The sequence below is a fragment of the Sorghum bicolor genome, chromosome 1 (genome assembly GCF_000003195.3).
Source record: "Sorghum bicolor cultivar BTx623 chromosome 1, Sorghum_bicolor_NCBIv3, whole genome shotgun sequence".
Lineage (NCBI taxonomy): Eukaryota > Viridiplantae > Streptophyta > Magnoliopsida > Poales > Poaceae > Sorghum > Sorghum bicolor.
In genome coordinates, this window is record NC_012870.2 from 31794008 (window position 1) to 31808030 (window position 14023).

The following is a 14023-nucleotide window of genomic DNA, read 5'->3' on the forward strand; positions in this document are numbered from 1 at the left end:
GCCAACAGACGCACCTGCCCGCCCATGCTCTTCAGATGATCCCCATCACCTGGCCGTTTGCGGTGTGGGGGCTCGACTTAGTAGGACCTCTACAAAAGGCGAAAGGAGGGTATACACATTTGCTGGTGGCTATTGACAAGTTCTCTAAATGGATCGAGGCTCGACCCATCACTAACATCCGCTCCGAGCAAGCCGTCCTCTTCTTCTCCGACATCATCCATCGATTTGGGATCCCCAATGTCATCATCACCGACAACGGCACCCAGTTTACTGGCAGAAAGTTCTTGGATTTCTGTGATCAGCATCACATCCGTGTGAATTGGTCCGCAGTAGCCCACCCTCGAACTAACGGCCAAGTCGAGCGTGCCAATGGCATGATTTTACAAGGACTCAAGCCAAGGATCTACAATCGATTGAAGAAATTCGGCAAGAGATGGGTCGAGGAGCTTTCCTCGGTCCTATGGAGCCTAAGGACAACGCCGAGCAGAGCCACCAAATACACCCCGTTCTTCATGGTCTACGGCTCTGAGGCTATCCTCCCCACAGACCTCGAGTATGGGTCACCTCGACTCAGGGCTTACAATGAGCAATCGAACAAAGAAGCTCAAGAAAACGCGGTCGACCAACTCGAGGAAGCTCGAGACATGGCCCTCTTCAACTCTGCTAGATATCAGCAGAGACTCCGACGCTACCACGACAAGCACGTGCGCAAGAGGGACCTCAACGTAGGTGACCTTGTCCTACGACGCCGGCAAAGCAACCAAGGACGCCACAAGCTAACCCCACCTTGGGAAGGCCCGTATGTGGTGGCCGAGGTCCTTAAGCCAGGAACGTACAAATTGGCGGACGAAAAGGGGGCAGTCTTCACCAACGCATGGAACATCGAACAGCTACGTCGATTCTACCCCTAGAAGTCCTAGATTTACGATCCTACTTTTTGTACGAAGACTTTGTAAATGAACGCATGAATAAATAAAGTCTTTCCCTCGAGTAGTTTCTTTCTGTACCAAAAATAGTTACGAATTATAGTCTCGACGTTAAAAGGGGATGCCGACCATGACCCATCATAGTCCGCACCCCCTCGGGGGCTACCAGAGGGACGACCCCTCCCCAAGCGTCGAAAAAGCCAAAAAAGTTTCTCTATTTCCTACTTAGTAAACCTTGAACGATCGAGTAGTCAAGGCGCCTCGAGCCCCTCGAGGACCAAAGGATAGCGAGCCTAAGAACACCTACGCCCCCGGGCTATGGAAACTCTACTCACTCCCTCACCCTCGAGGAGATCGAAGCTGCGTTTTACGAAAAATCGAACAAGGAACACATGTGTAGGCGCAAAGGAAACAAAAGAACCTCGAGTGGAAAGACAAACAAACATTTAACAACCACAAAAGTACTGTATCACTCAGAAATAGGATTAACTAAGTTTTATACAAGGGGCCCCAGGCACCCCGAGCAGGCTCGCAGGCCTCAGTCCATGGTACGACCCTCGCCACCCTCACCTCCGCCCGAGCCAGTCTCAGGAGGAAGCACCTCAGGTTCAAATAGCTTGGCCAGCCTCTCTCCAGGGGCCTCCGCGTCATCGATCAAAGTGTGAAGCCTTTCTTCGTTCTCCGCGTCGGTCTTAGAGATGTCGGTGACGAAGCCGTGGGATACTACCTCCATGTCGTAGGAGAAGCCCGAGCAGACAACCGCCATCGCCCGCTTCACCCCGATGTGGAGGGCATCCCGCACCCGATCTCGCAGCGTCGCACCTAAGTAGCACAGCTGGTCGACCAGTGCGTCACCTCGAGAGTCCTCCCTCGACTCATCCATAGGCTCGACCTCCCAAGAGGTCGAGAGATCGCTTATCGCCGTCCGCACTCGACGGTTCAAAGCAACCTCAGCCTCGAGTTGAGCCTTGGCGTTGCGAGCCTCGGCTTGGGCGACCAGGAGTTCGTCCTTGAGCCCTACAAATACCAATACAAAGGAGCTTTAGAAAAAACTCAAACACACCTCGAAAAGGAAATTCGACAAAGGGAACATACCTTTGATACTCTCCTCTAGAGCCGTGTTCTCGCCAACCAACCTGGTATTGGCACGCTCGATCTCTCTGTTGGAGCGCGTCAGCTCAGTATTGGCAACGCGGAGATCTTCGATCACCCTGCCAGCCTGAGCGACGGCTCCACTCTTCTCTAGCAGTTCTCCCTTCAGACGCTCGACGTCGTCAGAGAGACTGCGGGATCGAGCTCGCTCCATCTCGAGGTCTTCGAGGGCTTTCTTTTTTGCGTCCTCGGCGGCACCCCTGGCGACCTCACTGTCCACGAACGCCACCTTCATCTTCTGGAAGGTATCGCGGAGGGAGTCCAGGTCGGTCTGGAGAAGGCCCTTCTCTTTATCCAGGTCCGCAATGATGCCCTTGTGGGACAGGACCTCCTCCCGGGCTCTGGACGCGGCCTCCTCGACCGTAAGAGCCCGCTCCCGAACCGCACCGCCTCCTCCTCCGCCTTCTTCGAGACCTCTCGGGCCTCGGCCAAAGCAGACTCCCTCACCTTCTTCTCCTCCTCGAGTGCTATAAGATCTTTATAAGCTTTAAGCAGCTTTTCCTGTGACTCGAGGAGTTGATCCTTGAGGAGGGGAAGCTGCTCCCATCCGCCCCTCGTGGCATGAATGAAGCTAGATTTGATGCGGGAGGTCTCTCTCATATCCTGCCAATCAGGGGTCAGGGGGGTTAGAACACAGAAACCCAAAAGCACCACCAAGATTGGAGCTCGAGAAACACTTACAAAATAAGCTGGCCCAAGCCCGTTGTTGATGACGTCCGATAGGAGCCCCACCACGTGTTTCATCCAAAGGCGGAGCTCCTCGACGTGCTCCCACTTCTCGACCTCCTTCTTGTCGTCGAGGAAGATATTGGGCTCGGACGGGTCACTGGAAGCTCGGATACGAATCCGATCGGGACACCAGTTCTCCATCTCCCGATCGGCCCGCACCTTTACGCCGCGGAGAAAGTTCTCGACGGTCTCGAGGGAACCCCCGTGGCGCAAGAACAGGTCGGCGAGGCAAGGGAACCTCCCGTCGTCATCCACCGTTTTCCATGTACCGTCCTTACTCCCAGACGACCCGATCTCGTCCTCCTCAGAGGGGAAGCGGTCCTCCCACGCTCGACGCTCCCGGAGGAACCCTGGGGCGATCCCGTCCATGCCGTAGAGTGTCCTCTTGATCTCGGACTCAGGGTCGGTGGGGGTGCGCATCATGCAGGCGAGCGCCACCACTCCGTCCGCTCGCCCCGATTCTGCCCGGATCGCGGCAGGCGCCCCCGGGAGAAGCCACGCTGGGGTGGGAGGCCCGTACACCGGCAAATCTCCCTCTTGATCGCCGGGCTCTTGCGACGCCTGTGGCGCCGGTCCGGCCAAAATCTGAGGCGGGGGCTCGAGTGGCTCGTTCTCTTGGCCCCCCAGCTGCTGTTGCCGCCCCAGCTGCTGCTGCTGCTCGTCATGCTGAAGCTGCGGTTGCTTCTGCGGCTGGGGTTGCTGCTGCTGCTGCTCCAGTGACGGCTGCTCCACCTCGCGATCCCGCGCCTCCTCCTCCTCCATCTTCCTCTGCGTCTCGAGGGCTCGAAGGCCTGCGGGCCAGGGGGTCCGTCCTGCGACGTTGGGAGTCGACGCCTCTTCCTCCATGGGTCGAACGCCCCCAGATGCGTCGTTACCATCAGACGTATCGCTGATGGTGATAGGCTCCCCCTCGACCCCCAATCGAGGGGGCTCGGGGGCTCCCTCCGACACTCGTGTCTGGGGAGTCGCATCATGAGTTGGTGGCGGCGGAGTAGGCGCGGGACGAGGCGAAGCTATCTCGACGCCGGCTGAAGGTCGGGTGCTTGACGGGCCTGCAAAACAAAGAGTAAGAGTCAGACGTTATGATAACCGACATAATAATATCGCGACATCCGGGAATTAACTACAAACCTGGTTCCGTTGAGGCGGCACCCGTTCTGAGCCTCTTGGCCATCGATGGTTGGGCCTGCTCGAGGGTCCGTTTCAGCCTGAGAAAAAGTCAGCATGTGAGGAAAAGCGAGAGATTGAGGGGACAAAGACCGCAATAACAAAAGGGCTTACCCCACGGGCAGAACGGCTCACCTTCCGCCACCCCGACCAGCGGGCCTCGAGCCGCCCCGCGTCGGGGCGCTAGGCCTCTCAAGGGCAGAAATTGGCCTAGGAACGTCGGATCTCGCTTGGCGGGCGCCGGGACTCGTGCTCCTACGACCGGCGTCTCCTTTCTCAGAGGCCGCAGCGCGACCGCGAGTCAGCGGCCCCGACGCCTGGGACCTCGCCGGACCACTCTCCTTGGACGCCGGAGGAGGGCGCGGTGCGTCCTGGCCCGCCTTGAGCGCGGGAGGAGCGTCGGGCCGGGGACGACGAGACCCACTCGGACCCTCCTCCGGCATCTCCGTCCGGGGGGCGTCGACGTCATCTCGAGGCGGCCCCTCGAGGATCCGATCGAGACGCGACGCCATCCCCTCGGAGTCGTCGCTACTCTCGTCGTCATCATCGTCGTCGTTAGGGGATTCCTCCTCAGGCTCCCCCCTCTGCCTGGATTTGGCTCGACGCGCCTCTAATGCTTGGCGATCGAGATTCTTCTTCTTCTCCCCCTTTTTTGCGGAGTCCTTGGCAGACTTCGACTTCTCGGCGGATTGGCGCCGTTTGTCGCGGTCGGCCTCGTCCTCCTTAACTGGAGGCCTCGAGGACCGGACATCAATCCGACCCTGCCAAAACTAAGGTAGGCTTAGAGGAGAAACCTAGAATCGAGGATGCGCGCAAGAAGAAAGCGTACCAGATCGATCGAGCCTGCGTCAGGTCGCATGGGGAAGCCGTTGACGTGCTCCGGCTTAAAATCACCGGCAATTGCGGCCCTGACTCGGGCCGCGACTTCGTCGTCCGTCGGAGGCTCGCTGGACATCCGACATGCCTCGAGGTCCCGAGACGAGACGCCAGGGCCCATCTCGTCCATCCTCAGCGGTCGTGACATCAGAGGGAGAACTCTCCGATGATGGACGGCCGAGAGGACGAGGGCGGCGGTCAAACCTTCCTGGCGAAGCTTCTTCAGGGCGTCGAGGAGAGGGTCGAGCCGAGGCTGATGAGCTTGGACGACGCCGTACGTCCAGTCCGCTGGGCGCTCCAAGATCAGACGGCCCGAGTAGGGAGGTAGGAGGTTGTCGTCGTTCCGCAGGTAGAACCATTGAGAGTCCCAACCGGCATGGTTGGACGACAACCCTACCGGTATGTACTCCCGCGGCCGGTCCGTCTTCCCCGTCTTCTGCACCAGATTGAGGCAACCCGCTCGCACGGGTTTCCTCACGCCCGTGGTTCCGGTGGAAGCGTGAAACAGCTCGCCCCTGTAGAGGTGGAGCCACAGCTCCCAGTGCGGCATCATCCCTAGGAAGCCCTCACAGACGGCGGCGAAGACCGCCGCCACGGTGATGGCGTTCGGGGAGAAGTGCTGCAGCTCCACCCCATAGTGGAAGCAGAGGGCCCGCATGAAGCGGCTTGGAGGCGCGCCCAGACCGTGGCGGTGGAACTTGGCGAAGGACACCACGTAGCCCTCAGGTGGCTGAGGCGTCCTGTGGCTCGCTGGCGGCGCGATCCACTCTGGCGACGACAGCGAGGTGCGGCGGCGCAGCAGTCCCTCCTTCTCGAGCTCCAACAGCTGGCGCTCCGTCATCGACGACGGGCGCCAGTCATCGGCGGCGACGAGTCTTACAGGCATCTTGGCTAACGGGACGGTGGGTTCGCTACGGCTCGAGGGGGCGTGTGCGCGTGAGATGACGAGAAAGCAAAGGCAGCGAAAGAACGAGAGCGAGAAGGCGGAAGGGAGAGGAACGGCGGTGACGCGACGACATATTTATAGGCAGCTGACCGCCAACGGACAGATCCGAGAAGTAAGGTAACTCCCCCATAAATGCGCCGCCTGACAGCTCTCTCTCCCTCCTCACAGGCCGGACTCTCCGAATTCCTCGCCGATACGGTGTCGCAACGTCATCCGCCTAAAAAGACGCGCCCAACGGGCAGAAATGCGAACCGCCACGACCGTTTCCTTCCCTCGTAAGCCAGGGGACATAACCGCAAAAGTCTCGGGAGGTCGATGGCTGGCCCGCCGAAAGGGTTCGACAGCCGATCTCGAGCGCCAGAGTCAGGGATCCCCAGCGAGCGGTCGAAAATCGAGGCCCGCCTCGAGGACTTGCTGGCGATGTTCAAGGTAGGATCGAGACAGTCGAGAGGAATCCCCCCGAAGGGAGGCATCGAGCCACTGGACTCTATCGAATGAGACCAGGATCCCCGACCACGTCGACCCTGCTTTATGAGGACGCCTCCGGGCTACAGCTGACCCCCCTCGAAAGGGGCACAGGTTCTCACTTGGACTACCCGCTAGGAACTCAATTTGGGATGAAAGACGCTCGCTCTATCGAGAGTACGTCGAAACCCGCGGGCAAAAACGAGCCAGTCAGAATCTTCCACCACTGGTGTCGAAAGCGTTTCTGCGAATTAGATAACATAACCCTCGAAGGAGTCAAAAACTCCTCCGAGGTCTCGGGGGCTACCCCGCGGGGTCGCTCGCGCGCCCCCACGAAAATTCGACCGTAAGTCAAAACCTCCATTCGAGCGCTAGCGCTCGAATGAAGGCTCGGGGGCTACTGTCGAGGGTATCGGTAAGGGGTACCCTCAGCGATGCGCATTATGAGATTGCCCATACGAAGGTTGGGACCCCCAATTCGACGCCTTAATCTTACTTACGCGCCGCCAACGACGGTCGCAGCCTCGAATACGGAAATAGCGTCGAGCGAATCGGTCAGGGCTCGAGCAACGACTACCGTCGAAGACGGAAGCGGGCTCGAGCGAACCAAGAGACGTCGAGCGTTAGGACACTGTCCGCCGCCTGACGCGCGCACGCGGGCGGGAGCATTAAATGCACCTGACGTTTCCCACCTAACACCCGGGTCACGGAAGGCGTGATAGGGAACAAGCTTCTGTCCCATCGTTCTTTTTGCAGCTTTCCCACCGAACGACCCAGGGTGCGTCAGGACGCAGGAAACGAGGATGGAACGTCTAATCAGGACCCCCTCGAGGCACCCAAGGTCAACGCTCCGGATGTCAGCCTATTACGCGGCGCCCGACCCTCGACCGAACGAGGTCCCTTCTCGGGGACGAGTCGGGCATCGACTGACAACACCACAGCTGCTCCGCCGGATCCGCCACCATACCATACGAGCATGCGGTCTCAGAACCAGCACAAGGCGGCTGGCAGGACAGCACGCAGGAGCACGCGTAATCATCACCAAGCTATCAAGATGGGACGGCTCGAGGCCATGACGTACGGAAGCCTCGAGTAGGTCAGCGCTCCATGCGGCTATCGATCCATACTCTAATATCTATGCATGTACCCTTTGTCTCTCCTTGGAGCTATAAAAGGAGGGACTCAGGAATAGAAGAGAGAGAGATCACAACGCAAGCACACACACACACACACGTAGCAGAGCGACATATTTCATTCCACGCTTGTATTCGCCCCTGTACAAGCACTTAGGTGCAAGATAATACAAACTCCCCCCCCCCCGCTGGACGTAGGGCTTTCCTTTGCCCGAACCAGGATAAATCTCTGTGTCTTCTTGCATCACCATCCGGAAAGGGGAGCACGCATACAAATTTACTCGTTGGTGTGACCCCCCCCCCCCCCGGGGAAAAACACCGACAACATACTTTGAGAGAAGGCATATATCATCACTGCCTTGGTGAGGATCCAGAAATACCACAAAAGAGAGAATTGAGATAGTCATACAAGGAATCTCTAAGTTTTATTTGAAAATCTGCAAAAACTCCAGAGCTATAGTTGATCAAGAACAAGAGACATGGTGCTTGACTTGACCATTCTATCTTTTAACTGCTCAAGACACAAGTGACGGTTGCAAGCCTCATGGTGGAAGGTAATATGAGTAAGTTTATATCTTAATAGTTTACGCTAACCCAGAGATGAGATCTTGTTTGAACGCATGTGTACCTTTAAAGCATGAAACCACTGCAGAAACTCTTGAGTCCATCCTTGCTCAGGGACGAGCAAGAGGTAAGCTTGGCGGAGTTGTTGACGGTCCTTAAGTACCAAATTTAATTATCAAATAAACAAAGAAAAGGATCCAAATGCAACCAACACCCAGACTTAGGGTTTTTATCTGATAGAATTCCACGAGTTTTGGTGTTTGTCTATTTCTATAGGGGGTTATCAGGAAATACGGAGGAAAGGCTCACACGTCGGGTTTACATAGAGATATTAACGTGTGCGCGAATTTTCTATCGTCTAGAAGACTCCAGAAGCCACGGGAACGAACGGGAAGCCGAGCGGGCCCGGGGGCAGGGCGCCCGCCCTCCCCCTTGGGCGCCCGCCCTGTCATCTGGACCAATCAGGCTCCGCCTCGCGGATTATGCTGCACCGACCTAAAGGATCAAGGAAAACCATGCAATTAAGGTCAGTTTGTTCCGACGGCCCACATTCATTTGGAGGGGCTATATAAGCAGGCCCCTAGCCCCTGGAGGAGGCAACCCCTTCATCCTTATTCATTATTCATAGACAGAGCAAAAGCTAGGGTTTGGAGATGAAAGCTCTCCTCTCATCCCTAAACTAGAGTAGATCTAGATAGTAGCAAGATGGAGAGCGAGGGAGGATTGGAGGAGAGGCCAGCCTGTCGGTTCTTCCTCCAGTTGTACTTCGCCATGATCATGCTCTAATCAAGCTTGCTCATGGGATGACTCTGGTAATCTACTTCTTATTTCATTATGCAATTACTATCCATGTATGTTCTGGTTCATAACTCTTTGAGTACTTTAATCTATAGGACGCTATAGGTGAGAGTTGTAGTATAGGTGTAAGCGTGGTGCTTAGACCTAGATTACTTGTGGATATCCCCTGTCTAGCCGGATCGTGTGGTAGGCCGTGTATGTGACAGCTATGTTGGTTCTCTGTAGTCCACCTCCCGTTAGCAGGACTGGTAGGGTTTATCAGCCTATGGATAAGCATCCTTTGTGGTGTATTCTTATCACGTGGTTTGTCCCAGACATAGACATACCCATTTGAAGTAGAGAAAGCATAGTTATCATCTCTATTCTCCTATTATCGCCCATATATTAGATTGCTCTACTCTATATTCTCTCATTATCATTTTACCTTTAATATTGTTCCTATTCAATTCTACCATCTTTCCTATTTACACCTATCTATCCATCTTGGTTAAGTTAGAGCGTAGTTGGTTCTCCCGTTTCCCTGTGGATACGATAAAACCTTTAACCGGGTAAAACTACAACGGTATCCGTGCGCTTGCGGATTTATCTGTGTGCGGATAAATACTATAGTACACTCTAGTGCCTTGCTGGAGATGACAACCTAGCATTCAAGTGGTGTTAGCAAGTGTCAACAGGTACCAAGCAATTCCTATCACTTAAATGCAGTATAGTAGAACAATCATAATATATTAATTAAGTTAGCGAGAATAGGGAGACATAGAATGCTCCGGGGGTTGCCTTTCTCAAACGTGCTAGGCCTGTGGTCCGGGCACTCCTGCAGCTCTCCTTCCGGCTCTGGTCCTCCCAGAAGTTCCTGCTCCTGGGTCTCCTCCTGCTCCTCGGGTCCCACCTCGTTCTCTTGCGAGCCTGTATGATGCATGGGTGCTCATGAGTGGAGTGCGAGATGCCCGGGGTGCGATGCTTATGCAAATGAATACGAGATGGTCATGACATGGTGTAGGTGACATTAGAGATTATTTCTACAAGGTAGTCAACATCATCCAAGGACATGTAACCAAATTAAGCATCTATTGCATTCTCTTCTATAAGTTCTTTTCATTATTATCCAGCAAGCTAACATGATGCTTCAAAGATACACCAAACACCCTTTATTTCATTTATCTCATGTATAACAAGGTATAATTTATTTAATTATTATTAGACCTACAACAGTAGCATGTACTTCAGATCATCAATAAAATCTACAAAAATTACAGTAGATCACTGGTTAAGTATCAAGTCCAGCACAAAATTTTCATAATATTTGGGCATGTAGTTTAGCCTACACAAAAACACAAGTTTATTCTATATAAGTATGTGTAATTACCCCACTGGTGATGAAGTGTCAAACAACAGATTTAGTATTTTTATAAATTATTTACTAACATAAGAAACACCCACAAAAATTTCCAGATTAATTGCATGAACCAATTATTTATTAAAAATCATAAACCACTGCCATGCAAGCATTTAAATCATTATAAATTAATTTATACAGCAATTATTGTGTGACATATTTTTCCTAGAGACTAAACATCCATGCAAAGCCAACCCAACAAGAATCACATTTTTCTGAGTTATATTCTAATTACCATGCATTTTCTAATTATTAGTAAAAACATGGATTAAATATATTTGTACAGAAAAGTAGTCCAAACATGACATGCAATCACACCAAACTGTAGATCTAGATTTATAGAACACATTAAAATTTATTTCGCCATTTTTGGAGCCATAAATCTCAAGATATGAATTAAATACGATTTTAACAAATTTCTGGAATATCTTTTAAAACGAAAACCGACTCAAAACGCTATGTGCACCCGGATTCAAACTCTCAGAGGCGCTGACAGGCGGGACCCGTAGGTCAACCGACCCCACTTGTCAGCCACCCAGAGCTTCCGCGGCCGTAGACCGGCTGGGATCTCACCGCCGGTGAGGTCTCCGGTGACCCCGAGAGCACCTACGGCTTCCCAAGCGCGAGACGAACCTAACCGTACCCTTCTTAGCGCTTGACAAGCACCGGAGCTACCTCGCCGTCGAGAATGGCGGACGCGGTGGCATTGCTCGCCGTGGTCCGGCTATCTCGCTGCGGTAGAGCGTGAACTAACGACGGGAAACGATGCGCGATGCCAAAGCGAAGCTAACGCGTTCGAAAACGTAGGCAAAGGCGGAGAGGAGAGGGAGAACCACGCGATCTGAGAGGTCACCGGAGCTCTGACTCACTTCGGTGAGCTCTCATCGGGCGCGCGAGGCTTACCGAGCGCGATTGAGCGCGAGCGCTAGGTGCGGAAGGGCGAGGTGGAGTCGCTGGTGGTCGCGGATGGGAGGAAGGAGCCCGGAACTGCCGGAAAGAAGAGCTCCGAGCGCCGGCGGCAATGGCGAGCGGCCGCGCGGTCGCTGCTGCGCGCGGGTGAAGGAGAGGGCGAGAGAGCGAGTGCAGGAGCGCGTCTGGCAGGCGGGAAGGAGGCAGGCGCGGTTGGGCGCACCTGGTGGCCGACTAGGGTGCGTCCACCCCGGCGCATGTGCACCACGTGGCGGCCGAACGCTGCCGGCGTGCCACGGCGTTGCGCCGCGGCCGTCCACGCTCGTGGACGCGACGCTGGCGCGAGCAGGGGTGACGCGCGGGCGGGCTGGGCCAGCTTCAGCCAGCGGGCCGAAAGCGAGGCCGCGGCCTGCTAGCGCCCCCCTTTCCCTTCTTTCCATTTTTTTTGAATTTCTTCTTCTAAATATTTTTTTCCAAGCTCAATTTAACCCATTTAAAATCCTTTTTAGGTTTTGCCCCTAAAACAAAAATTGTCACAAATAAAAAGTTCTACAACTTTGATTTAAGGTGAAATTCCAAATTCCCAATAGAATTTGAATTGCAACTCAAAACTAGTTCTAGGTTTTGAAATAAATTCATTTTGGGGCTTTTTGTATAAAATCCATTTCTCAAATTCTATATCTCCAAAAATTTCACAAAATTGTTCTTAGTTCTTCTAGAACATATTTCAACCTAATTTGGTCATCACAAGAAATTTGGAAGCAAGCATACCATTTTTATCCGATTTAATTCATGTAAATTAAGCACATAAAATCACACTTGAAATGCTACTATGCTTATGTGATCCTATGCTCATGCGATGCTTGATGAGAATGCTTATGAGACGGCTTATGAGACTAAGTGCATGCTTAACACCTAGGGTGTTACAGGTACGCCCGGCAACCGGACCACCAATAGTACCTGCTCCCCCTGTCACCACCATCATCACGATGCTCGTAAGCATCCAACATCGCCATCACCGCAGTGACCAAAGATTCAGCACAGTTTAGCATCAAGTTGAGTAGAGAATGTTTCTTGTTTAAGCATGTGTATAAGGTGAGTAGAGCAGCTAAGCATATTTAATATATCCTAGTCTACCCATATACATAACCCCAGGTGAACAAGGAATAGTAAGTAAAGCTAGTCAGGTCCTTAGGGTTTGCATTCATTGGGCACATGCATGTAAAGTAAATGACATTAATGAGTAGGTTCAAAATGATCAAATGGTGTCTGCACTTGCCTTCATCATAGTCGGGTTGCTCAAACTCTGCGGGATCCTGCTCCTCTTCCTTTACGAGCGTCTCGTTGGCTATACATGACAATCATCACACAAAGGAGTAATACATGCAAGCAAACAAACTTAATTAGGAACAGTACACCAAAGCATTCAAAAACAGAAAGCAACTGCACTACTGTATTCTACGCGTCGATACGAAACTATAGCGACCAGAATCACCTAAATCAGAGCTAAAACGCAAAAGTTATGGCTAAAACAAGTTGGGTGGCAATTCTTTGAATGGACTGAACTATTTTTCACATTTAAAATAATTAAATCTGAATTTTAAAAGAGATTTGGACTAAATCTACAAATTCTAACGGCGCCAGGGGTTAAACTGCAAATACTAGGGGCATATTTTAAATAAAACTTAAACTAAAGCGGAGTGCGCGTTGATTTCAAGAAACCGTAGGGGCTTTTTCGCAAAACAAGCAGGGGGCACCGCGGGTGGCCGATCTGATGGCCACGTGGCGGCCTGCGGTTGGTGGGTCCACAGCGGGGATGTGGACCGGGGCTGCGGCACTGGTCCACCGTAGACCGGGGCCGGGCGGGAGCGGGCGCGGGCGGCGCCGAGGGCCGGCCGCAGTGGCGCAGTGCGCGGTGGCGCCATGGGTGTGGGGTTGGAGCTCGACGTTGCGGTGAACGAGGGCACGGCGGAGCAAGGCGAGGGCACGGGCGCGGAGCGGGCGGAGCGGAGAGGCTAGTGCGCGCACTGGTCGAGGCCGGGGACGGCCAGAGCGCGCGGGTCGCGCGGCGGCGGCGCGGTGCTCCGACGAGTGTCGCACGCGAGATAGAGAGAGAGAACGTGCCGACGGCACCTAAGCGTTCGTAGCGACCATGCGAAGCTCCGGGAGGGCTCACCTTGGCACGAACGGCGGCGGAGCAAGGCGATTCGTGGCGGCAGCGAAGCTCGGCGAGTCGGCGGCGGCGCTACGCTATGCGAGTTAGCGTTTAGGCACTCGGGATTGCGGCTAGGGTTGTGTAGGGGGCGTGCGGCGGCCGTAGGAGGCTATTTAAAGGTCGAGGGCGATCTTTGAGGCGCGTGCGCACGAAAACCGGTGCGGCGGCGCTCTCCCCATCCGAATGGGATGGAGGTTGAAGACGCCCCCGGGCGGGTGGGCCCCACCCACGAGCCCCACATGTCAGCGGGCGCAGGCACTGCTGCGGGTCGGGGCTGCTGGGCCACGTGGTGCGGCTGGGCCAAGTTGAAGAAGAGCCGGCCCAGGGGGCGAAGCCCTTTTCTTTTCTCCTTTTTTTTATACAAGCAGATTTTTCCTATTTTCTTTCTCGTTTCAAAACTAAAACAAGCAAAAGGAAATAAATAAAATCAAACAAAAATATATGCAGCAGCATGAATGTATTCAATCATGTTTGTACCCTAAATTTAATTTTATTTATTTTGTAAATTATTTAATAATTGCCTAAAAATTCAAACTAAGCCAAGTATTAAATCAAATTTAAACTAAAATTTGAAATTCAAATATTGGAGTGTTATATGATATTACCTAAGTCCTATAATCTACTCATAATAGGCAGAGGTCACAAGACAAATATAGATAAATAATAGTGATAGCATAATCATCAAGTATCATGAATAAGGATAATCATCAAAGCATCTACTAGTCATAATAATAGTTAGCCAATAGA